Source organism: Desmodus rotundus, chromosome X (assembly GCF_022682495.2).
Source record: "Desmodus rotundus isolate HL8 chromosome X, HLdesRot8A.1, whole genome shotgun sequence".
Classification (NCBI taxonomy): Eukaryota; Metazoa; Chordata; class Mammalia; order Chiroptera; family Phyllostomidae; genus Desmodus; species Desmodus rotundus.
Window position 1 is genome coordinate 77,399,258 of NC_071400.1, and position 10,680 is coordinate 77,409,937.

Genomic DNA, 10,680 nt, shown 5'->3' on the forward strand with positions numbered 1-10,680 from the left:
CTGGCTTTTTTTCCCAACAGCACCTGTTTACTGTACAATTGCAGGTTCTTTCCTAATAGATACAGCTCCATTGCTTTACTCAAGTATTTGTACATTCCAGCCAGGTAGTGGGGAGGGGAGCAATGCACAATGAAAGACACAAGACATATTGGGTGAAAATGTACTTATAAACCGTTTATTTCTTTTTTGATTAAAGAAAAAACCTTCATAAACAATATCCCACTCTTAAGTAAAAATGGGATAAAAACTTTGCTAAAAAAGATATTTGGTAGCTATTAATCTGCATTTACATGTATCTTCTCATCTCATCTGTAAAGTTTATTAGGTTATGCTACTCTCTACCAATACAAGCACTCAAGGTAAACACAAGTATCAGGAAGGAAAACATATTTACACGGGGAAGTTCAAGAATGCGGCTTCAGGAGGTAGCAGTGGCCCGTCAGTAGAAGCAGACGGTGTGCAGGAAGGTCTGGCCACTATTCTCCTCGAACTCCAGCAGCACTTCCCCGAGCTCCTTGTCCACGTCATCCAAGAGCTGAAAGCACTGGCAGAACTCAGAGAACAGGAACGCCCCCAGGCTGGCCTCTTCGAAATTATCTCTGATGTTCAAGTTAACCACATGCACCAGCTGGAAGGTCACACTCTTTCTGGAATTCAATTCTTTCACCACCTGGTTATAAACTTGCTCTTCGCAGGTAAGAATCAGGTCGAATACATCTCTGCAGTTCTGGAACCTTTCGGGCCTCGGCTTGATCGCCTTGTTTCTCTTCAACATATGCAAAATGCCATTCTTTGTATAGAGCTCTCTGTCTTTCCTAATAAGATCTCTGTATATTTCATCGTAAGTGGTATTGAAATCATAAACATTGGGCTGGTCAGCTGTTGGTCCTGGAAGCCTCACATGAGTCCCTGTTCCAAAGGACTGGACAGCGAATCCCTTCCTCTTGAGGAGACGGTGGGCTTCCATGCTCCGATTTTGGTTGCTGGAGCACACCACTGCCACCCGCAGCGAGGCTGAAGCCATGGTGATGGTCCCTGCCAAATCAGTACTCTTCGGCTCCCAGCTCCAGCTCCCACTCCCAGCTTCTAGCTCTGACTCCCAACTCCCGACTCCCAACTCCCGACTCTCAACTCCCGACTCCCAACTCTACTCCCAGCTCTGACTCCCGGTTCTGGCTCCCGGCTCCAGATTCCCAACCCCTGGCTCCCAACTCCCGGCTCCCAGCTCTGGCTCCCTGCTCCCGGCTCCCAGCTCCCGGGTCCCAGCTCCGGCTCCCAGCTCCAGCTCCCGACTCACGGCTCCAATTCCCGTCTCCCGTCTCCGGCTCCTGGCTCCGGCTCCCGGCTGCGGCTCCGGCTCCCGGCTGCGGCTCCGGCTCCCGGCTCCGGCTCCCGGCTCCGGCTCCGGCTCCCGGCTCCGGCTCCTGGCTGCAGCTACCGGCTCCTGGCTGCGGCTACTGGCTTCTGACTCCCGGGTACAGCTCCCGGGTCCCGGCTCCGGCTCCTGGCTCCGGCTCCCACTTCCCGGCTCCCGGCTCCCGACTCCCGACTCACGGCTCCCAGCTCCCGGCTCCCGGCTCCTGGCTCCGGCGTCAGCTCCCGGCTCTGATTCTTGTCTCCTGACTCCTGTCTCCCAGCTCCCAGCTGCTCACTCGGCAGATGTGCTTCCACACCAGCAAAATGGCAGCGGTGGCTCCCGAAAGCGTGGACGTACACGCGGGCCCGGGATTGTATGGCGTATTGACGCACAGCGAGGCCGTGCGCAGTATCTGGTCATGCGCACTATGTGCTATGTGCCCGCGTTCCCCTCCGTGCTTGCCGAGAGCCCCAGCCACCAACCCCCCACCGCACCGCTCCACCACGCGCATGCGCACCACCACTCTGGGCATGAGGCCAAGGCCCGTATTCCCCCAGGGGATGCCCGCTGCCACCCCGGCTTTTCTTTATTGACTCTTCTCCCTGCTGAAGTTCTCATGCATTTTTAGAATTTTCTTCTCCACTCCTGTCACTACCACCCTGCTCTCTGTTTGCAAATTCATTTGCACATTCCTTCTGGTTATGATAAGCCATTAAAATGAAGAAACGCAAGAATAAGAGACACGAGGTCTTTATACCTTGAATTCACTTATTAACTTGATCATAGAAAAAATAAAATGGAATCAGCATCACTGACACACTCACTTAAAAATTGGGAGGCCACTGAGGAAGTGGAACCTATGCACATCTCGTTTTATATCTTGGAACTTATGTTAACTTGCTGACCTGTTGTTCCTAAACTCAGCTCAAAGCCATCCACCAACATCCTGGATCAACGATTGCTGCATGAACATGCATGGACTTGACTTCCTCTTCTTCATCACAGTTAGCAGACCATCTGCATCCTTCACCTTGAAAGGAGCCAATCAGTTTCAAAAACCAGCATCCTCCATTTTCAGGGTGCGGCTCACCAATCCCTGCGGACCTAGCCAAGTCTTTCATTCCAGAGAGGACAGGGAGGAGAACAGCTGGTTTGGCCGCACCCTTCATAAACCCTGCCTGTCTTTGTCACCTCTGGAGCACAGTTTAGCTTGCTCCCTGAATCTGTGACCTAGATTGCAATCCCTTCTTTGCTCAAATAAACACTTGTTATTCTTTATTGCAGCCTAAAACATTATTTTTATTATCTGGTTAAAAAGGTCAACAAATTGTGTGCAACTATGTAAAAGCCACTCATCTAGGTGCTGGGCATACATTACTGAACAAAAGAGGGGAAAAACACAATCCTCCCCCCCAAAAAAAACTGCTATCCTCTCAGAGTTTATACTCTAATGTATTTATAATCTGGAATTCAACCCAATTTTCAAATCTTTCCTTGACTCCAAAGTCTAAGAGTGAAATCTGTTTATTTTCAAGAGGAATAAGTTCTAATTGAACCAGTATTTCTCAAGTGCCTTCCAAAGATCGCCTTCATCAGAATTCCTTAACATACTAGTCAAAACAAAGATAAATGGGCTGGCTCCACAGCAGGCCCACTCACTTAAACTCTATGAGGGTGGGTGTGGGAACATTAACATTCTTAGTGTGAATATTTCCCAACCTTTGAGAAGATTTGACAAACTAAATGGATTAAGCTCAAATACTGGAGAATTAGGTTCTTTTGTGCAAATGAATGTTTGAGATCTTCTGCTCAAACACTGAGATAACCTCAAATGGTGTGGAGTTTCAGACCCTAGCTATAGCCATGTTTCCTAAACTTCCCAATAAAATTACCCAGGGGCGCCTGTTATTATTGGAGTTTCATAGGTCCATTTCACAAAGATTCTGATCCACTAGGTTTTGGGTGGGACCACAGGTGATTTCTTGTTTAAGAAATACAGAGCTTTTTTAGGAAATACAGAATAGAAGTACAAATAGGGGACAGAAGAAATATCCCATGCTCAGGGAAAACTATCCAGGAGTGCTATATTGGTCATTTTTATTTTCCCCTCATGTTAGTGAGTTTTTCCTAACATAGATTTGCCCCACTTGCCTCTCCATTTACTTTCTTTGCTGGGTAGGTATTCCAAGCTCAGTTATGCAAGCTCTGGGTGTGAAGGAATGTTTTCATTACAAGATTCATCATTAGATCTTCAAAGGAAAGGTACTAATCTTGTCAATCCAGTGCTCACCTACAGCCTCCCCTCAATAGGTACTCAATAAAGGTTTACTCAGCACTAGACTGGTTAATAGTATTCTAAAAGATTAGAAGGTGTTTGGATCTAATTTAGAGCACATCTTGCAATCCTCCTCTGGCCCCATGGTCAACTTTTCACCCTTCAGTGAATGAGGCACCAAGTGTCAGTTCCTTTGCAGAACACTCTGTAACACCTATTGATTCTCCAGAATGTCTCCTCTGCTCCTTCTAACTCAACAGACAAGGACAGATTAGATCAAGGTAGGCTGACAAGGAGATCAGAGTCTCACTTGAAAGAAATGACAACTTTCAATTTTTCTGGCTGTTGACATTAAGCTAGTTATGGCACCATTGCTGTAGCATTTTAGTATTAGAAGTATAGTTTAAATAAAATGCATTTATTTTGAACATTTTTGATATTAAAAAAATATCAATAACCATATCCCTTTCCTCTTTATCAGTAGAGCAAACTGAGATTGGCATTATATATCTGAGATAAATTGGGAGAAAAGATAGAGGATTAAAGACTGAAACATGTCAAGGAACTTTAAAAGGAGGAAACACAAAAGCAATGTGTCTTGAAGATATCTTTTATGAAAACCTCTCATGACTTTTCTGTACAGAAACCATAGCTGAGCAGAGTGAGGGAGGAGAGAGCTCAGGTAATAAGATAGTAAAGTTTGGCAGTTGGAGATAGCAGTAAGAGAACAGGCTTTAGCGGTAGTCAGACCCATGAGAGAACACAGGTTCTCACACAGAATGACTATGTGATCTTGGGCAAGTCACTAATACCTCAAACATTAACAAAATGCCCCTCATTTTTTTAGCAAACATTTGTGAAGATAAATAGCAATTCATTTTTCTTCCCTTTTAACTGAAGTCATATTTGATGAAAATTTGCAAAAGGAATAATACAGAACAGGTATCATGAGTTATAAACCAGTCCACTGGCACAGAGAATACAGTTATTGTCAGTCATTAACAATGATTTGAGCTAGAAAAGTAAATGAATTATTATCACAGTTGAAACTCATTCAGCTATTAATGCTATCATATAGTAAAACAAAACAAAACAAAACAAAAAAAACCCAGAACAAGCAAAAAGAAAAAATCAGTCTAATACACAAGACATTTCTAAATAGGTTCTATGACATTGCATTTGGAATTTGAATTTAACTGGCATTCATCTCATGATTATGCCTCTTGGAAAATGGGGTTGACATTTCAATAATTTTGAATAGCCTTGAAATATGATTTCTTATAGACTCTGAGAAATTCATTAATCACTGTCCGAAAGGACTCTGTGCCTTTGGGTAGATTTCCCTACCCTTTTCACACACAAAAAAAAGTCATTGATATGTCCAAGGGTACAATATATATAGATGTAGGATTCGCAAAACAAAAACAAAATAACTTTGGTAAATCTCAGCTTATGCCCCAAATTCAACTTGATAGTTTGGTTTATGCTGGTAGGTAGGCACAGTTAACAAAGGAATTGCTCAGAAACACACAGGAAATCTGTTTCAGTCCAATAATCTATTCCTGGATAAATTATATGACAAAAAAAATTGACAACATATCCTACCCAATTTTCTTCTTTTCTATTTTACCCAACATATTGGGAATATAAAGCACAAACAAGAGTGAATGCTTATGCAAAGATGAATACTTTCAAATGAGTTGGGACACAGGCTTCAAAGAATTCACATAAGTTCAGAGTTCATAACTTGAACTTGAATGTATGCTTAGCCCTAGTCTCTCTTTGAGAGATATACTGTGATATATATTGTATATATATATGTATATATACACAATATATATATATACTGTGATACTGTAATATATACTGTGATATATATTCCATTTTCACATGTAAAATGGATTATAAACAAGATTAATTCATTTATTATAAAAACATTCATCTTTTGCAAAAAGGCCATTGTTATTCAGAAGACTATATATATAAATATGAAGTCAAGGCATGCATGTACCAAGGTAAGAGTATTCTGGTCGCCAATTCCAGTGTGGGAGGATGTGGGAGATTTCCCCACACCAACGCTCAATTCTCCAGACACCAGCTAGGTGTCTTATAATTCAGCTGAATTCAGACATTATCAACCTAGAGATAGTGTCACATCCCACAGGTTAAGAATTCCGTTGTAAGAGACTAACCCCCTACTCCACTTCAGTTACCAGTAGCAAGTCCAGGTTGTCACCTGTATTACTGAGCAAACTGCTATAGATCTGAGGTTCTAACAACACACTCCTTGGGTTCAATTAATTTGCTAGAGCAGATCACAGAACTCAGAGAAACATTTCACTTAATAGATCACTGGTTTATTATAAAAAGATATGACTCATATAACTCAGGAACAACCAGATGGAAGAGATGCACAGGGCAAGGTGTGGGGAAAGGACTCAAAGCTTTCATGCCCTCTCTGGGTGTGACACTCTCACAGGTCTCTGCATCTTCACCAATCTGGAAGCTCTTTGAAGCCTGTCCCTTTGGGTTGTTATGGTGGCTTCATTAAATGGGCATAATGATGAAATCATTACCCATTGGTGACTGATTCAAACTCCAATCCCCCCATCCCCACCCCAGGAGTTAAGTATCCGGACTGAAAGTTCCAACACTCTAATGCAAAATTGGTTCTCCAGGCAACCAGCCCCCATCCTTAGGTCTTAACAAAAGTTACTTCATTGACATAACAAAAGACACTTTTGTTATTCTAACCACTTTGGAAATTACAAAGATTTTAGGAGCTCTATGCCGTTAATGGGGACAAAGATCAAATATATATTTCTTATTATAAGTCACATCATATACATCTATATCAATTTATAGATTTATCTAAATACCTTTTGGTATATCTATACCTGTACATGCTCTCTTGCTTTGCTTACTCTGTCTTGCTCTTACAAACGTTACAAAAAGAGAGAGAAAAAAGGCCTAAAAAGAAATGACTTGCGCTAAGTCCCACCAAGACTTAATACCTAACCTCATTGCAGCTTCAGCTTTTCCCAGGAATGTGATCTTTAAATGATCAGTCAATGCGCAATTTCCTTTCAGCACCAGGGGGTGATCCTAGGCCCCTTTCAGTCCCCTTATGAGCAACTGACTGACCAAACCTTGCTTTAAACACTACATTCTTTTGCTAATTCCCTTTGTTCCACTCTCTCTCTTTCTGCTTTTAAAAACATCTTTCCTTTTTCGCAGCTCCATGGACTTTCTTTCTATTGCCAGATGGGATGCAGCCTGATTCATGAGTCGTTAAACAAAATTCAATTCTATCTTTAAATTTACTCAGTTGAATTTTTGTTATTTCACAAAAATATCCTGTTAGCTGAAGAATAAGCAAGCATTTTCACTCCCAACATTTCAACTTTATTTTCCTTCTACCATCTAAAGCAAATATCAATATACCCTCTTCTCTTCTAAGTAGAAAAAGAAACCATGTAACTTTTTATGATCATGTTTGCTTGATAATTGATTTTATCATCTTTTTCTAGAAGATATTCTCTTTATTTCTGAAATTCCAATTCCTTTTCTGTCCTCCTTTTATTCGTGGAATTAATATTATTAAATTTGTAGGATTCAAATAGATAAAAGGACATAAAATGTAGTTCTGTGTTATGTATTTATCCTTTTCCTTCTGCTGGATCTTTGCTTGTTTGCTTTCTTCAGATATATAAAACATACTGTTTCAGATTTCTGTTGAACCTCAAACAAACACATCCATAAACATGCATATTATCTTTAATTTTTATAAGAGCAGTACTATTTTTTTTGTTCACAGGAAGATTTTAGAAATCAGGTTACTTAGTCATTAAGTATTCATTCTTATCTACATTCTTTCTCTGACTTATAATTATGAAAACTGAAAACGAAGGCAGGCAGAATTAGCCACCCCAAAATACATCTCTTTGTCTTAAGGACTTGTTTTAGGCTGATTATTATTATTTTTTTAAGCAGCAGAGATAAGACTGAATAGAAGTAATCCTTTTGTAAGGGGCATTTACACTTATAAGGGAAATAATCCATTTGTAAAGGTGTCTCCCTCTTCTGTACCAAGAATTAAAGAATGACTAAATCTCTAAAAACCTTTCTCAATAGAGAAGTCAATGACTTAAATCAGCATAACAACTTTATCCTTATTCACTGTGCCTTTCCCGGAAACCTGTCATTGCTAGCTCCCCCTGCCTGCAGCGTCTTCCTTTGTCTTTAGCTGGAGACGGTATTTAAGGACGTGGTTAAGGCCATTTGGAGAGTTACTCAGTTTTCCTGGGTCTTTTCCAAGTACACAGAAGTTATATACGTTATTAAATTTCTGTTTTTTTTCTCATGTTAATCTGTCTTTTATATAGGGGGGTCTCCGCCAAGAACCTAGAAGGGTAGAGGGAAGACTATTTTTCCTCCCTCAGAAAAATTACATTGTAAAATTTTGAATCAGGATGCATATCAATCTAGCAAAGCAAACCAAACAAGAAGCAAACCAGAGACCGTGATATGTCTGTGTTGTGCTCTCTGACAATTCTGGAAGCAAAATATTCAAGATTTCTTAAAAGACATTCAACATAAAACGCTGTCATATGCTTCTTAATTTTGTCTACATCTACGTCAATAGTCCCTTTATTAAAGTTCTTGAGGGTCCTGTGGATGAAAAAAGGGTACTGTAATAACTAATCAAAAGTAATATTACAGGGTGATTTGCTCAGAAAGAATGAACTGAACAGGTCATGGCGGGTAGGCACGCCCCAGGCACAGCTTCTTTAGTAAAAGGTATACCTTTGCCTTAAGCAAACCCTGTGCATTGTTTTTGTGCATCTAAATTACCAACACCTTTGAAATGCCTTGTTTTCAGACCCTTCAGGAAGCATAACCACCCTCAAGAGAGCACATAATATTGTTAACTATCCCGTAATACACCATTTTCAACCAGTGTGCCACAAGAATTTTTAAAATACGCAGTACCTATTTAGTCAGGAGCATTGACCTCTCTTCCCTTAGACTGTCAAATAAAACAATGACAGCAGCCAACACAATAGCCATCCGGTGTGAGTGAATAAAAATTATACCTATTTTTTTTTCAGATTGTCAAAAAAATATATTTTTTGGTGTGCCACAAAATTTTAGTAATTAATCTATGTGTGCCACGAGATGAAAAGGTTGAAAGGTTGAAAATTGCCGTTGTAATCCAATCCCCACTTTACTTTCTCTCACTTGCATGTAATCTTCCTCCTGTTCCCTCCTTCATTCTAAATGCACAAAAGAAGCTGTAAACTGTCATTCCCGGAAGGATTTTTCTCAGTCTGCTGAATCTTGTTTCCAGGTATATCCTCTGTTTGGCTCAAATAAACTCTAATAAATGTATAAAATCTTTCTACAGGTTTGGACATCCTTATGTCAACCGTGCTAACTGAAGGCATGGGATCCCAGAAATGGAGAGTGACTGGGAACATCCAGCACATAGCCTGTCTCCCAATTTTGCCCAAATGCTGGCTCTTCCTCTCCACCTTACTAGCAAAATAACTTTCTAGCAACTTTCATCCTCTTAAAATCAGTCAAAGCTTTCAGATTTGAACCCAGAGATGACCTTAAAGCTAAAAATAAATTCTTTGAAAAAGTCTCTCTGTCAATTAGTTTGGAATTATTTTCTAAACCATAGTCCAACTGAGCATCACTTGAGCATCAGCTACTGAAGCTGAAGAAGCTGTTTATTCTTTAAAATTATAGTTTTTACTTGACCTTAAAAGCTGTCCTCTTTCTCTGGAGTGTCTTTGACTTTTTCAATCTCTATTTTTCTCATTTGTTAAAAGGACAAATAACTCAATAGTAGATGTAAAGACATAAATAGGTATTTCACAGATGAGGGAGTATTTATTGCAGAAATATTGCAGAAAAGTGGTCAACCACTTTAGTGAGCAAGGAAATGAGAATCAATACCAGAAATGAGATGCAATTTCACGCCCCTTCTCTTGGTGAAAATAAGAAATCTCATAATACCAAGTGTTGGACCAGACCTGGATTATTGTGATCTTTTAGACATGGCTGGAAGAAGTATTAATTACTACAATCACTTTGGAAAACAATTGGCAGTATCTTGCAAAGATAAACATTCATACGCCCTATAACCAAGCAATTTCCTTGCTAATCATACACCCAAAAGAAACTTTTGCATCCATCTACCACCACTACTAGCAGCACCACAACACATGCACAGGAATGTTCACAGAATCTTACAGAGTAGTAAAATCCTGAAAACAACTACCAGCAGGAGAATGGATAAATAGTAACATATACATGACTGAACAGCAGCTGTGTGAATGAATGTTAGCAGTGAGATTATTTTTGTAAAAAATCCTTAAGTGTCATGTTATTAGGTAACATATTGGTATAATAACTGATTTGCCTGTCATTCCTGACAATTCCTTTTATTTGAAACACACAATTCTTCCCCATTAGAACAAGGCAAGGAGACTGAATCATTCCCACACTTCTTGCCCCAGAGAATGGGAACATACAGCAGAATGCTGAGGAAAAGATTAAAATTGTTTTAGTGCCATCATTTGGTTTTGAATATCAAAAGCCAATCTCTAAAAGAATAGAAGAAATACATTTTATACTTACCTGTCAGGGGAGACACTATGATCACGTGGGTGGTTTTCCCAGGGCGAGGCTTTTCCATTGCACTCATGATGTGCTGACCCCTGCGATTTCCCCAAATGTGGGAAACTTGACCACATAATTTGTGGTAGTGGGGGACTGCGTTCACATTCTCCCCTGCACCAAAACAAAGTACATTTTAGGCTTAAATAATAGTTTGGAAAAAGATGAAAATTATGCAAAACATCGTTAACCACAACAAAAACTTATACTTCATGGTGACTAGCTAAAACCATCCTTTAAAATGAGGAACAGAAAAACAGGTCCATGATCACTATGATATTTCAGTATTGTTTTTGCAGTTCTGGCAATTGCAGAGACAAGAAAGAAATATAAGGGTGGGGGGGAAAGCTGACTTTTCTGC

General features: G+C 40.2%; 1 non-coding gene and 1 pseudogene across 1 annotated transcript; one reads left to right on the top strand and one right to left on the bottom strand.

Moving 5' to 3' along the window:
* Positions 1–439: 439 nt before the first annotated feature.
* LOC112310299 (RNA polymerase II subunit A C-terminal domain phosphatase SSU72 pseudogene) lies at positions 440–1,024 on the bottom strand (annotated as a pseudogene).
* A 9,248-nt stretch (positions 1,025–10,272) lies between these two features.
* Positions 10,273–10,436, top strand: LOC112310300 (U1 spliceosomal RNA). The gene has a single exon (XR_002975372.1). It is a non-coding gene; the product is annotated as a U1 spliceosomal RNA (small nuclear RNA).
* The last annotated feature ends 244 nt before the right edge of the window (positions 10,437–10,680 follow it).